The following is a 15,841-nucleotide window of genomic DNA, read 5'->3' as shown; positions in this document are numbered from 1 at the left end:
AATTACAGAAAAAGTCCTTAGAGAGGAATAGGTTTTATTGTAATAATTATTTTGAGAAGCTTTGATGTATAGAACTAATAAAGGAAAATTAGACCTCTTTTTGTGATGAAACTGTGCAACATCTGATGTATGCAACATTGAATCAAATATGTAAATTATTGCAATTTATTTCTATGCGATGCATGAAATTTACGCACATACCGTTTTTGAGCCTTCGGCGAAAAAATACCTTCCCTTCTTTTCATGCTTCATAAAGAAAAAGATCCCTTCTTATGATAAGGCTGATAAAACTTTATTTCCCGAAGCTTACTTCGTGCCTTAACACATTTTCATTTTGACGAAGCATTTGCTGAAGATTGGCTTCGTATTCGGTTCTTGTGTCGTTAATGCAATATGATGTATGATGTAATGTTATGCGAAATGATATGATGATATGATGCAAAATGATGAGGATGCCGAAGACACACACCCACACGCCCACACTGGAATACACAAGCTCTACATCCCCTTAGGAACGACTTTTGAGCTTCTTCACCTTCTATTTCGGTGATATAAGTTCTGCATCCCCTTAGGAATGTCTTTTGAACTTCTTCGCCTTCTATTTCGGCGGTATAAGTTTTGCATCCCCTTAGGAACGACTTTTGAACTTATTCGCCTTATATTTCGGCGATATTTGGCTCTGCATTCCCTTTGGAACGACTTTTGAGCAGAGAACTTACACTGCGCTCCCTCAGGAATGACTTTTTGTAGCTTCGTCGACTTTGACACTGCATTCCCTTAGGAACGACTTTTGAGCAAAATACTTACGATGTGCTCCCTTAGGAACGACTTTTGTAGCTTCGTAAATCTGTGAAGAAGATATATTTCATTCTAGTACAGGCAGAATTATTACGAGAAATTAAAACTAAGTTTCCATTGCTTGTTCCTCGTACAGAAAGTAAAATGGCATAGAAAGTAAAAGTATTTCAGAAGAAGGATATTGCTCAGTAGATGTGTTTTGATTCTGGTACGGTGCTGTTGACCGTACGAGCTTCGGACTCCTCCCTGAAGTCACGTTGTTGTTGTGGGTGTTGGCACCCTTCTGGCTGCTGGCTTCGGGTATAAGTAGGTTGTAATGGGGGTGGCGGTGGAAGCTGAGGCCAGGAAGCTTGTGTGTGGCTTGCTGAAGCAACAAAGGCTGAAGGTTGATTGCCCACATATTCTGGTATGTAGGGAGAGTGGCACGAAGCAGTATGCAAGACCTGCTACGGCTGATTCTGCTGGGCTTCTGCTTTGGCAATTTCTTTTTGCTTCTGAATGGTGATTTGACACGTTCTTGTAGTGTGGCCCTTGTCCTCACCACAAAATAAGCAATAGATTTTCCTGGGTTGATCCCCATATCTTCCTCCGAAGCCCTTGCCGCCTCGGCCCCTTGAAGCTGGTGGCCTGAAGGAGCTCTGCTGCTGTCCTGAAGATTGTGAACTGTGTTGTGGCCTCTGAAACTGGCCTCCTTTGTCATCGTTCTGGCTAGAGCTGTGGATTGATCTGACATACCTAGGGTGGACTCTTCCTCTGAAGCCCCTAGTCATCTCAGAAAATCTGTAAGCTTCCTCCCTTCTTTGGCGGAAGTCGTTGTCAGCCCGGATGTACTCATCCATTTTCTGAAGCAGCTTCTCCAGTGTCTGGGGGGGCTTCCTAGCGAAGTATTGGGCCGTAGACCCTGGTCGTAGGCCCTGGCCAAAGACCTTTGATCATGGCCTCAATGACGGTTTCACTGGGTACCATAGGTGCTTGTGCTCTCAGGCGCAAGAACCTTCGGACATATGCCTGAAGGTACTCCTCATGGTCTTGAGTACACTGAAACAAGGCCTGAGCAGTGACTGGCTTCATCTGGAACCCTTGAAAACTGGTGATCAGCATGTCCTTAAGCTTCTGCCATGACGTGATTGTCCCTGGCCGGAGAGAAGAGTACCATGTCTGTGCCACACTTCAGACTGCCATGATGAAGGACTTTGCCATGACTGCGGTATTGCCCCCATACGAAGATATAGTTGCTTCGTATCTCATCAGAAATTGCTTTGGATCTGAGTGCCCATCATACATGGGAAGTTGGGGTGGCTTGTATGATGGGGGCCATGGGATAGCCTGCAGTTCTGCTGATAGAGGAGAAGCATCATCAAAAGCAAAATTTCCATGATGGAAATCGTCATACCAATCATCATCATTGTAGGAATTTTCTTGACGAAGCTCTCTTTATGGAGGTCTTCGATCCTGGTCATCTTGAGTGAGATGACGTATTTCTTCAGCAACTTCATCGATCTTCTTCTGTAGATCGGAAAGACGAAGCATCTTCTCTCTCTTCCTTTCAACCTGCTGATGGATAGCTTCGAGATCCCTTATCTCTTGGTCCAGCTCCTCCTCCTAGGGTGTCGGGCTTGTAGCCTTCCTCTTTTGAGTTCGAGCTTCACGCAATGTGTTCTGGTTGACGTCCAGTGGCTGCAATGCAGCCCCTAGCCCTGAAGCTTTCTTCGGCGGCATGACGAAGGTCGCTTTTTGCCGAAGGTGGTCAAATGAGTTCACCGGAGGTGGGCGCCAATGTTGGTCACTTGTTCTCAAATGCTATGAATTAAGAACAAGGCAACACAAAATGTCAATGGTTAAAGCCCTTCGTCCTTCGAAACATTATCTCCCTTAGGATATAATGATCTTCAGACGAGGGTCATGAAGGTAATACCTTCATTATCGCAGTACAAATCAATGAAAGGAGAAGCATATGAGGCATGAGAGATAACTCGAATAATCATATGACATCATTAATATATCTTAATTAAATCATCATGAATGAAAGTGAACAATATTGAATTACATTTGTACCTTCGGCTTGACAGAAGGCAAAAGTCCAAATGTGACGCACGAGCGAATACAAGTTAGCGTGAACAGTACGGTGCTACTGTTCATCTATTTATATACACAGGACGCAGCCTGTGTAAATTACATTCATGCCCTTGACGTTTACTATTGACTTAGGGATAGTCTATCAAGGACTAGACAACTTTTTCCCTTTTAGGTCGGTTCCATTTTCTTCTGCTAAACCGAAGCTTCTCCATAGTTAGCTTCAGAACTGGTTCACCCTTCTCCGATCCGTGCCTTTTACATCGTGTACAGCTTCATCCCAAGGCCGAAGGTCCCTGTACATGTATTATACTTGGATAACATGTTAGTCGTGTTTTTGAGAACTTTCGGAAGACGAAGGCCCCCAACAGAGCCCCCCTTAGCTCACCATTTGTAGGGAGTCCACGCTAGCATTTCTGCCAAACATAAATCTTATTGTCCCCTAGTTCTAAAAACCGCGACATATAACAAGTGAGATCTAGTTTTATTTATAAAAATACAAAATATCAGAATACAAAAGTGAAATTGGTTTCTTAATTGGATGAATAAAACCAGGTCTCGGTTTCTGTGTCCAGCCTGGCTAAGTCCATGCGGACAAAATGGTTCATTCTGGTGAGTCGGGCCCGACTGTTTGCATCATATCAGTCTGATTCAATGGGAGGTATGAACCAAAGAGGAGCAGGGTAGGTGGCTGAGTTGGGCTTGAACGAGGGTTCGTGCAAGCAACCAATGGCACCCATATTTATCTTTTAACTATATTTATAATTTATAGGGTTAGAGTTGTATCATACAATCTCTCGATTGTATCGTACATAGAAAATCGATCTAGAGGTTTAGAATGGTATAAATAAGATTTGCACGTGTACCGTTGCGCTGTACAGCAAAACCACTCTTTGAGAGCCTTTTTTTTAAACCACTTTCTAAATTATCATTTAGAGATCAATTAAATATAAACCACTTTCTATATTTTTTCTACTCTTCAATAGTTTATTATATCTTATACACGCTCTTGAAATCCATCCTTACTTTTATTTCTAGCTAGCGATAAATTAAAATAGAAATGCCTATATTTAAAGATGTAATTAAAAATTGTTGGAGCGTATTTTTTTAACCAAAAAAATTATCTTATAGATAGACTCTTTGGAGTTGCTCGGGTAGAGTTGCTGTCTACACCACGCTGGAAACAGATTATCCACCGGAAAACAAGGCAGATCTAGAGGAAAGATGTAGCGTACGCTGCAACCTTCCCCAGCAAAAAATCCAGATAAGACCAGCTGGCGCCACGATTCAGACGGGCATAACGCAACCATACCCGGACGATGTCACGTTCACTGCATTACGTACGACGCTTAATAAGCAGGATGCACGGCACGCTGCAGGCGGAACGAAACACGAGATGGAACAAACTCGCCGCTGGAGTTTTGGATCAACCAGTATTTTTTTTCTTTTCCGGGAAAGATTCTAAGGCCATGTTCTCGTGGCTTATTATTTGTTAGTGGCTCATAATTAACCGGTAAATAATTAGCTAACAAAAATTAGCTAGGTTATTTTAGGTAGTGTTTGGTTGCTAGAGACTAATTTTTAGTCCCTCTATTTTATTCTACTTTAGTCTATAAATTGCAAAATATGGAAACTATAACTCTATTTTAGTTTCCATATTTGACAATTTAGTGACTAAAGTGGAATAAATTGGATGGACTAAAAATTAGTCTCTAAAACCAAACACCCCTTTAGAGACTTAGAGCATCTCTAAGAGACTCTTCATTTTTTGCTCTCTATTTGACTATCTATTTACGTTTTCATAAAGACTACACTCTATATATAGCATCTCAGTCCAACAGACTATCTATCTAGTTTGGCTAGTCAGGTGGATAGCCAAATTTAGCTAGTGAGAGAGAGAATTTACAGAGTCAGATAGCTTGCGAGTCAGATAGCTAGTCTGTTGGAGATTTAATTTACTATTGAGTAGCTAAAATTTGGATCGGCGAGTTATTTAGCTAGTCTCTTGGAGATGCTCTTAGCTAATAGATGTATTTTTCTCTTTATATGATCTATTATTAGCTATTAGCAAGATCAGATGGCTAATATAGTCAAATAGTTTGATAGCCCTCCGGCTAACAATTAGTCAATTTATTAGCTGGCCTGTTTGAAGGTTAAGATGCTAAAATTAGCAGGTAAACTGCTTGTCACAAAAATCCAAACAGATCTTAAATGCATGTTTTGTCCTCGTTGTAAGCCCACTATCGTCTACACCGATAACAATGATTTGATTTGTATGCTTCTGGCCTTATTGTATCCACTTCATCAAACATCACAACGTCCTTTCCATCCATTCCGGATGTGGATCGCACAACAGCAAATAAACATCGAATCACACGTGCATACGGGAAATAACATGCGGCTTCCTTTTCTCTTAGGCTTTGTCTCGTAGATATGCTCGTGTAAAATACTGTGTTAGGATGTAGGTTGCATTATTTATATAGTAGAGTTTAAAATAGAAGATGGGATAGAGAATGAGGTAAGAGAGCTGCTGGAGATAGCCTTACTAAAGAAATCAGACTAAGCTTAGACTCTATTTGGATCTTGTTGGATAATTGTTTGTTGGTGGCTAACAATTAGCTAGCAAATAATTAGCTAGAACAATTAGCCAGGATATGTTTGGAGTCTCGACTAATAAATATTATTTTTCTCTTTATACGATCTATTAGCATCCATAAGTAAGGTCAAATGGCTAATGGGCAAACAGTTTGCGAGCCCTCCAGCTAACAATTAGCCAATTTATTAGTCAGCCTGTTTGGTGACCAGTGTGCTAAAATTAGCCAGTAAACCGTTTGCCTCATGAATCCAAATTTGCCCTTATTATAAGGATGACCATATAAAGGGATACAAAGTTCTCAAACATCTTTAATTAACACAAGCCTAAAAGTAAAGAGTCATTCATAGAAAGCAAAGAAGACTGTCGTTGTAGAATCCAACTTACCACTTGCATGTATGATGCCATCTTTTTTATCACTTCGCTGCAATTGGATCTACAAATATATATGTTTTAGGTTGAGAGTTATCAAAGGCCATGTCATTTTTTTTAAATGAACCGAGCAGGAGAGTTGCGGATTATATTTATAAAGAGGAAGGCACAAAATAGACAAACAACAACCTCTCGAAGAGGACTACAACAAAAACAACTGCTACAACAAAAGCGACGTCAACCCTACCAACAACAGCAACACCTTAGCAATAGAAGCGCACAACAACGCTGACAACACGAGCACTCAACAAAAAACACACCTAACACAACAAAGACAAAATATAATGAAAAAAAGCAAAGAAACCTTCACCACAAAGTCCCAAACTTTTAAACTCAAAGGCTTCTTCAGGAGGTCTGGTGGTGACAACTCCTTAAGATGGTCTGTACAGGCTTGAATTGAACTCTCGTTGGGCTTCCCATCAATCGCAACAATGCCTAGATCTTTAAACACACCACACTGTGCAAGACTGGCACTTCGACGAAGCGGCAAACTATTATAGGACTTACGCCGATGCCTAACTGTCGTAGTCGATGGTGAGGGGGAGCTAAAGGAGGGCATGAAAGGTCATCATCCTCTGTAGCTCTAGTGGACGAAGAAGACACTGTCTCCATCGAAGGATCCTCTACTAGTTGAGGTTCTGTATTGTCCTCAACCATAGAAAGAGAAAGACCCTCACTGATGATGGAATGAAAGATGGGGTCATCAAATGGCGTTTGTGCAACCAAGGTTCTAAATTGTCCTCAACCAAAGAATGAGAAGGATCATCTTCGATGGTGGTAAGAAAGATGGGGTCCTCAAAAGTAGTAAGCATAACCAAGGTAGCTTCCTCATCCACCGATGCATCCTCCACCAAAACAACATCCTCAACAAAGATGACAACATGACGCAATGTAGAGGTCTATGAAGACACCTCAATGGTCTTCTCGATGGACATCATTTGGTGAGATTCTGCTTCAAATGTCCTTGCGACCACTTCATTACTGGTAAGATCTATCTATCTCTCTATGATTCTCTGTACCAAGGATCCATGTGGGCATCTCAGAGACTGCGGAGTTTGCACTTGTGTCTTGATATACCAAGAAGTCGGCAACCATGTAGGCTGCTGCGAGAGAAGCAAGGATCAACGATGGCGAATCATGCTTCATTGGAGAACAGGGGCCAAAGAGCTTGGCCAAGTTGGAGATAGAAGCATGCTCCCCATGCACCTATGCATGCTTCAAATGGTTGTTCACATGTGCTAGCCACAACTTGATGATAGAATCCTCCTCCTTGACAGGCTACAACACTTCCTTCAAACAAGCTAAAAACATATGGTAAAACACTACTCGCAATGACTTATTGAAAGGTGTGATCAAGGACTGAAGGTTCAAAGGTATCGAGGCAAGAGAGGCACAACAATAGCTACATCAAATAGGATCAATATCCTTACCACACAAACCAATGGATTGAGAAGTCGATGGAGGGTTGTGATGTCCTTGTGATGGAGACTTCGCAACGGCGTCAGCTGACAACGTACTTGGTGAAGGCTTGGCCACTACCTCATTCCAAGTCCTTGTTTGTTGAGGATGGTCACATTGTATTGAGGAGTTAACTCGATGAGCAGGTGAGGAAGGCCGAAAGCGACAATGTCGCTCGTAATGATAGGGTGACAACATCGGATGCAACGGGATTTCTTACATGATCTGACTTGGTGGTCGTGTGCAAGGCAGCGATAACATCTGCCTCGAGCCCATCTCTTGAAGTCAAAGATTCTCTTTGACTTACTCCTTGCAACAACATCCGCTGGTATTAGCAACATGGTCTAAAAAGGGAGGATCCACGATGACGACATGATGATGTTGGGGTAGACTAGATGGCGACTGCTGAAGACGGGGTCTCTACTGGCGCTAAGATCAGTCACCACCACTAGTGGCGAGAGCCAATCCAGGGAAGAGAGTGGCCCTACATAAAGCGGGATTGGGACATGCATTCGAGAACGAGCAGTAGACGAGCTCGAACATGGGGCTTGAGGCTAGGCATGTGCTCTCCTTCCACACTGGTGCCTTGCTCTCCTTCCTCGAGCTGATCATGGACGGGTGGTGGAGTGGCGAGTTTGGGCCTCCTTCTTAGAGAACGAGCTTGAATGACCCAGCAGAGGAGCGAGCTTGGGTTGGGGACCATGATCTGGGGTGGGGGAGGGTGGATCTGACCTAGACAAGTGTGGATCTGGCCAGAGGCAGACAGTGGCGAGTCCCATGCGGTTGCGGCAGCAAAGGGGTGGAGTCTCGATCGAAACCTCAGTTTGAATCTACAATAGTGTCTCACTGATACTATTTGCAACAACCCAACAGTTAGGGATTAGCTTTTGGCTTTGTCGGCCATGGGAGACTAGGTTGGCTATGCTGCAGTTGGCGGAGGAGACAATCTGGAAGAAGTGTCACACCTAGGTTTTAGGGGTCCAAAACCCGGGCGTGAAATAAACACCAGGTGTGCTGGGACCAAGTCTCACACATATGATGAATAGCGGTACAGAAACGAATGTCACATCTTTAATATATAATAAGAGTTCTATACAAAATAAATAAATAATTACATCATAAGGAGACAACATTCCAGCAACCCAAAGTTGACTGGGAGACGACGGCCTAGACCTCTCATGAACTCGTCACAGCATCCTCCATGCGCCTCATCCTGCGGTACCTCTTCTTGACCTATGGGGGGTGTGAGACAGCAAGAGTGAGCTCAAATACATTCATCGCTCAACAAGTTGTGGGGAATAATGTGCATGAACTCGCCAAAGGTGGGAGCTCACGTGAAGTGTAAGGCTTACCAAAGGAGGTGGTTGAAGCTGAGCATTGCTTTCAAAGTTGGTCAAAATTTTATTAGCAATTACTAAGTTTAAGTAAATACCAACCCAATTAAGTAGTATAACAAAAGTAATAACAACACCTACGATACAATGCATATGACAAATTGAATTTAGTTCCATAAATTAATCATCTGAGGGCCCGAGCTGCTCATGACAGTGAGCACGACTGATATACCAGTTTTATACTCTGCAGAGGTTGCACATCTTTACCCACAAGTCATGTTACCCATCTACCACGGGGTTGTACGGGCCTCATACACCTCTACCAAGGAAGCGAGGCAAGGTAACACTACGAGGCCTTTACAAAGTTCCACTACCTTCAGAAAACCTGCTACAGTTTCAAGGAAGCTCCAATGTAGGGATCCCTCGCCTAACCACCATCCCAGCAAAATCAACCCAAGGACCTCCCTACACTGACCACTCCCCTACTGCCCTTGCCCCTTTCGGGTAAGGTAGTCCTCCACTAGCTTTCGTAATTAGTCAGCCAAGGGCGTCCCATACCACCCTTGTGGTAGCACTATTTTCCCGGGTGGTCGCTCCATGTTCCAATTAACATAATGATCTTATCATGAACAGTAAATAACAACTCATAATAAAAGTATGATAATGAATAATGTGTATCTCTATACCTAAAACCACATATAGCAATAGCAGGTACTACCCAAGAATTCAGTGGTAAACAAGGTATAAAGATAATCAAACTAGGGTAACCTATTGGGTCCCATCAAAATTAACCTATATAGATTATTATGATTAATCAGAACATGACTGGGTAAAAAGAAGTGATTAAGGGCACAACTTGCCTGGGACTCGAGATTTCAGATACCAGGATGATCTTCAGATATGATCTTCAGATTCTTGGGACCTCACAACTATTCGCAGCAATACAAACAAACATGGTATATGCAAAATTAACATCACACCAAACATAAGCACAAACTGTATAATAATATTCTACACGATGCTACGAGATCATAGGTTCGAGAACGACTAAAATTGGAGTTATGGTTATAAAGATATGATTTTCTGAAGTTTTAGGTGATTAAATGATAATAATATATTTTGTGCTATAAATCATGTGAGAAACATATAAAAAATAACTGATTCAATATTAGGCTAAGTTATAACATAATCATGTTCCCGTAAAATTATAGATACTTTGAATTGAAATACTATATTAACATGTTAACCTAATAAACATAGGGTGAACAAATTAGTTAACTATTCTTAAGAACTTGTTATATGATGAAATAATGTTACTAAAGTGTAGACAATTTTATTAAGAGGCAAGCGCAACACGAACGGGTCAATTCGGAGTTAAAACGTGAAAGATATGCATTAAATAAGATTTAGGATCACTTAATACTAAGTTTACTAGCTCTAGGGATCAATTTGTAAATTTCCAGAACCTAAACTGATTACTTTTACACTCCCCTAGACGGCGGGTTGATTTTGATAAAATAGAGGGCTCTTTAGCAAATTACCAAAGTCGAAGGGGTATCCATCACTAGGGGTCGTTCGATCTGTTTTTTAACGCCCGAGATTAGATCCACAAAGTCGTGAACCAGAATCTTGCGTCAGCGGTCAGATCCCGATCCAACGCTCGAGATTAAAGGTGTCGGCGTTTCGAGACCGGGGGGTCCCTGAGCCGACGAGTGAAGTGTCGCCACGTGCCCCAGCCCAGATGGGTCGACGCGAGGTCGAGCGCGAAGGGGGGAAGTGAGGTGACCGGAGATGGGCGTGAGAGAGGTGGAAATCCCGCGGCCTTCGTGTTCGTCCCGCGCCCAGGTCGGGTGCGCTTGCAGTAGGGGGTTACAAGCGTCCACACGGGGGGAGGAGCGAGCCGCCTCACGCGAGCGCCCGTCCTGTCCTCGTCCCCGTGCGGCCAACCCTCTCTAAGAGGGCCCTGGTCCTTCCTTTTATAGGCGTAAGGAGAGGGTCCAGGTGTACAATGGGGGGTGTAGCAGAGTGCTACGTGTCTAGCGGAGGAGAGCTAGCGCCCTAAGTACACGCCATCGTGGCGGCCGGAGAGATTTTGGCGCCCGGTTTGTGTGATGTCGTGGCCGTCGGAGGAGTGCTGGAGCCTGGCGGAGGGACAGCTGTCGGGGCCGTCGAGTCCTTGCTGACGTCCTCTTGCTTCCGTGAGGGGGCCGAGAGCTGCCATCGTTAGGGAACGTGCGGGGCGCCATCATCGCCTATCTGGCAGAGCGAGCCAGATGGGACGCCGGTCTTGTTCCCCGTAGCCTGAGTCAGCTTGGAGTAGGGTAATGATGGCGCCTCCTGTTGACGTGGCCGGTCCGCGCCCTAGGTTGGGCGATGTGGAGGCTCCTCCGAGGTCGAGGTCGAGTCCGTCTTCCGTGGCCGAGGCCGAGTTCGAGCCCCTAGGTCGGGCGAGGCGGAGGCCGTTGGCTGAGGCCAGGGCAGAATTTGAGTCCTGGGGTCGGGCGAAGCGGAGTTCGTCATCTTCTGGGGCTAAGCCCAAGTCCGAGCCCTGGGTCGGGCGGAGCGGAGTTCGCCGCCTTCTGGGGCTTTGTCCGAGTCCGAGCCCTGGGTCAGGCGGAGCGGAGTTCGCCGTCTTCCGGGGCTTAGCCCGAGTCCGAGCCCTGGGTCGGGCGGAGCGGAGTTCGCCGTCTTCCGGGGCTGAGCCCAAGTCCGAGCCCTGGGTCGGGCGGAGCGGAGTTCGCCGTCTTCCGGGGCTTTGCCCGAGTCCGAGCCCTGGGTCGGGCGGAGCGGAGTTCGCCGTCTTCCGGGGCTTAGCCCGAGTCCGAGCCCTGGGTCGGGTGGAGCGGAGTTTCCTATGGTGTGCGGCCGGGCCTGACTGCCTATCAGCCTCACTCTGTCAAGTGGCACCGCAGTCGGAGCGGCGCAGGCGGCGCTGTCTTTCTGTCAGACCGGTCAGTGGAGCGGCGAAGTGACGGCGGTCACTTCGGCTCTGTCAGCTGAGGGGGGCGCGTCAGGATAAAGGTGTCAGGCCACCTTTGCATTAAATGCTCCTGCGATTTGGTCGGGGTTGCTTCTTAGCAAAGACAGGGCCTCGGGCGAGCCGGGAACGTGTTCGCCGCTGGAGGGGGGCCTCGGGCGAGGCGGAGATCCTCCGGGGTCGGCTGCCCTTGTCCGAGGCTAGGCTCGGGCGAGGCATGATCGAGTCCCTCGAATGGACTGATCCCTGACTTGATCGCACCCATCAGGCCTTTGCAGCTTTATGCTGATGGGGGTTACCAGCTGAGAATTAGGAGACTTGAGGGTATCCCTAATTATGGTCCCCGACAGTAGCCCCCGAGCCTCGAAGGGAGTGTTAGCACTCGCTTGGAGGCTTTCGTCGCACTTTTTTGCAAGGGGACCAGCCTTTCTCGGTTGCGTTTTGTTCCGGTGGGTGCGCGCGAGCGCACCCGCCGGGTGTAGCCCCCGAGGCCTCGGAGGAGTGGTTTGACTCCTCCGAGGTCTTAACGCCTCGCGCAATGCTTCGGCTGGTCTGGTCGTTCCCTCATGCGAGCTAGCCGTAGCCCGGGTGTACGGTCGGGTCCCAAGTTCTCGGGCTGGTATGTTGACGCTGTCAACGGTTTGGCCGGAGCCGGGTTTGCGAGAGCAGCCCCCGAGCCTCTGCACAGGGCGAGAGGGCGATCAGGGACAGACTCGACTTTTTTACATACGCCCCTGCGTCGCCTTTCCACAAGGAGGAGGGGGGAGAGCGCCATGTTGCCCTCGGTGGGCGCCGAACATGGTGTCTCCGGTGAGCTGCAGGCGGGTGATCCGAGCGGACGTCTGTGCCCCATTCGTTAGGGGTCGGCTACAGGCCCAGAGGCGCGCCCAAAAGTACCTGCGGGTGATCTGCCGGACCCGGTCCCCTGGTGACGGGGTCCGAGGGCTCGATGCCTCCCTCCGATGGGATTCCGTTACAAGATCGTTCCCGCTGGTCTCGGAAATGTCCTAGGGTACCTCGGGAGCGCAGCCCGAGCCTTGGTTATGTATCGAACGTACCCATGGTCATCCCTCGCTCTGTGTCTGAGGCGGCTGTGAACCCTTCGGGGGCCAGCCTTCGAACCCCTGATCAGTAGTGGGCGCGGAGCCCGAGTAGCCTGAGGCGGCCGTTGAACCCTTCCGAGGGGCCGGCCTTTGAACCTCTGACCAGTAGTGCGTGTGGAGCCCACGTGCTCTGAGGCGGCTGTTGAACCCTTCCGAGGGGCCAGCCTTCGAACCTCTGATCAGTAGGGAGGCTCGGAGCCTGGTTCCTTCATAGGGAAGGATCCCTTCCGGGGTATCCCCCTTTCCCGGTCCCTGTTGCAAGAGAGAGAAAGAGGAAGAAAGGAAAAGGATACGAAATCGAACGACGCGGCGTACCTTTTTTGACGCGGTCATTATGGCAAAGGCGAAGCGTCGCTCGCTCCTCCTGCCAGAGGCGCCGCCTGTCCCGCCGTGGAGTTAATGCGACGGGGCGAGTGGTTTGCAGGGCAGCCGTTGCGCGTGCGCGAGCCGTTCGAGGAACGGAACATGGGCGCGTTGTCTTCACGCCGTGAGAGAGGGTTCTCTCGCTGCCCCCGGATGGGACGTAAGCTTGGCTGACGACGTGACCGCTGCTCCTGCCCGCCTGCCACCGCCATTACTGCCGGCCCGTTTTTAGCCGCATTGACCGTCGCGCCAGGCTGGAGCCGCTGGGTCGTGCGCTGGGTCGCCTCGAGTCGCGGTATTGGTTCCGCAGTCGAGGAGGCGCGGTGGTGGCGCAGGTGGCGGTGCAGTTGCATGCACGAAGCATTCGGCGCGTCGGTTGCATGACGCGTGGGTCTGGGCCTCCATGTCGGGCGTGTTGGGAGTCGGAGAAGCGCGCCCACTTGGCGTGGTTGCATGCCGCCTGCACGGCTGCCCACCCTTTCGCCCGCTGGTCTGGGCAAAAGTGGAGAGCCGCTTGTAACCGCTGGGCGATTGCACGCACCGCGCACGGCGGTTTGGCTTCTTCTGCTCTGGGCCGGCTTGCATGACGTGTGGGACCCAGCCCCCGCGCCGTAGGGGGAGGGCCTTGGAGCGTGTTGGAGAAGACTCAGCCCACAACGGCTGGGGACGCAAGTAGGGAGAGTCGCCTTTAAAAGGAGGGTGACCCTCTTGGAAGGCGACCATGTCTTCGCGCTCCCTTATGCATCGTGTCTTTCCATCTTCCAAGCCCCCGGATGGGGGATATCCGCCGTCTTTCCGCTTCGTCGTTGGAGGGACGCAACTCTGCGGGAGTTGGTACCTTTCAGCCGTCGTTCGGCTTCAAGGATTTTCATCATGCAGCCCGGCTGCACCCCTCCGCCGGCGGTCACCCAAGACGGTGACCTCCAGCCCCTGGATGGGGAGAGGCAAGCCGAGCTGCGATCTTGGTCCCGCCATCAGCCTCAAGGATGTTCATCATCCTTGCTGGGGCGGGGAGCGAGGCGAACCGGGGCTCTACCTCGCGCGCGGGCCGGCTGGCCACCTCTTCTTCCAGCTTCTGGTGGTGGCAACCATCCTCTAGCTCTGCGGAGGAGGCGTCCTCCAGCCATGCCGGGGAAGGCGAACTGTTGCTGCCCAGCTAGGATGCAACATTCCGCCTTCTTCCTCGCCTTCGTGGTGAGGACGGGAACGAGGACCTGCCGGTGCGCTTTGGAGTGGCCCGCTCTTTGGCTTTGATGGCTGGTTTGCGTCCCTTGAGTGGGAACGCGAACGGGAGCCTTCCGGCGGCCGCGTCCGCCCTGGGACCATGGCTGCTGCTGCAGAGGTCGCTGGCGGGTCACCCGGAGCTCGTCGCCCAGCAGGCTCCCCGGAGTGGAGGTTGTTCATACCCGTGGGGACGGAACCAGAGTTCCGTTTGTAATGGCACTTCGAATGCCAGTGTTTTTGTTCACTGTGGCTGTCGAGGCCTGAACGTGTATGTAAATTCGGCGCGGAGCCGTGTTTTTTCCCCATTTTCGAGCACTAAGACTCGCCTGTTGGTTGTCTGAACCGCTTCACCAAGCGTGAGTCGCCCCGTGTAAAGGTGATGAGTGAGGTATCCGTATCCCGGAGGCGTAGGAGTCCCTCAGCTCGGTCAGCCTTGTTGTCCGAGGCTTCCCTTGCTTAGTTAGAGGAAACCCTCGGCCGCTCTTCGATGAGCCGAGGCTAGGGGTAGCGGTGCCAGCGCGAACAGAGGCAGAGTTGGCTTGAAAAGAAGACCAGGTCGGCCGGAGCCTGGCCGGGTCGTCCGTTAGCGGGACCGACGCCGGAATTGACCTGCCGAGGCCTCGGGTTGGGCTGATGTCCTAGGGGACAGCTAGCCGAGGCCCCGGGGTGACCGGCCGAGCCGCCTGCTCGGGCCGGATTCTTGGAGAAGACCCTAGCGGCGATGGCCTGGGCTCGGTGATGACGTTGTCCTTCAGAGCGGAGACCCTTGGACCGCGTCGCCGTCCGAGGCTAGGTCGGACCTCGCTAGAGGTGTTGTCGGCACCGAGGGTGCTGCTGCTCCCTTTAGCCGTCAAGATCCGAGCCTGCAGGATCGGATTATCTTGTAGCGTGTGTTTTCTGCGGCCGCCGAGGCCGAAACACACCCTCGTCGTATTGTAAAGACGCGTCTCCTTTCCTCTTGTTTCGAGTATCTGGACTTTTTTGTCGGTAACAGAACTGTTTGTGCGAGCGAGAGTTGCTTCTCACGGAAGGTGATGAGTGAGGTATCCGTATCCCGGAGGCGTAGGAGTCCATCGGCTCGGTCGGCCTTGCCGCTTATGCGCACTCTTACCCGTCCATGGGGTTCTGTCACCGACGCGGTTGAGAGAGCTCGAAGAATCGCTCCGGCAGGAGAGCTTCCGAACGTGAAGACTTGTTCGGTCCGCGGAATCACTTATCCGAACGTGAGTTACTTATGGCAGAAGGTGATGAGTGAGGTATCCGTATCCCAGAGGCGTAGGAGTCCCTCGGCTCGGTCAGCCTTGGCTGCTTACGTGTACTCCGTCATTTTCAGGATCCACTTTCGAAGTAGTCGAAAAGCACAAAAGACATTCCGGCGGAAAAGATCTTTTTTCGAGGAAAATTTCAACGCAGAGGGGGTTCCCCCCTTTTAGCCCCCGAGGGAGGGTCGGGCTTTGCCGAGGCAAGGCTGACCCTTCCTTGATGA

Source organism: Zea mays, chromosome 1 (genome assembly GCF_902167145.1).
Source record: "Zea mays cultivar B73 chromosome 1, Zm-B73-REFERENCE-NAM-5.0, whole genome shotgun sequence".
In the NCBI taxonomy this organism is placed as follows: Eukaryota; Viridiplantae; Streptophyta; class Magnoliopsida; order Poales; family Poaceae; genus Zea; species Zea mays.
This window is presented reverse-complemented; position numbering follows the sequence as displayed.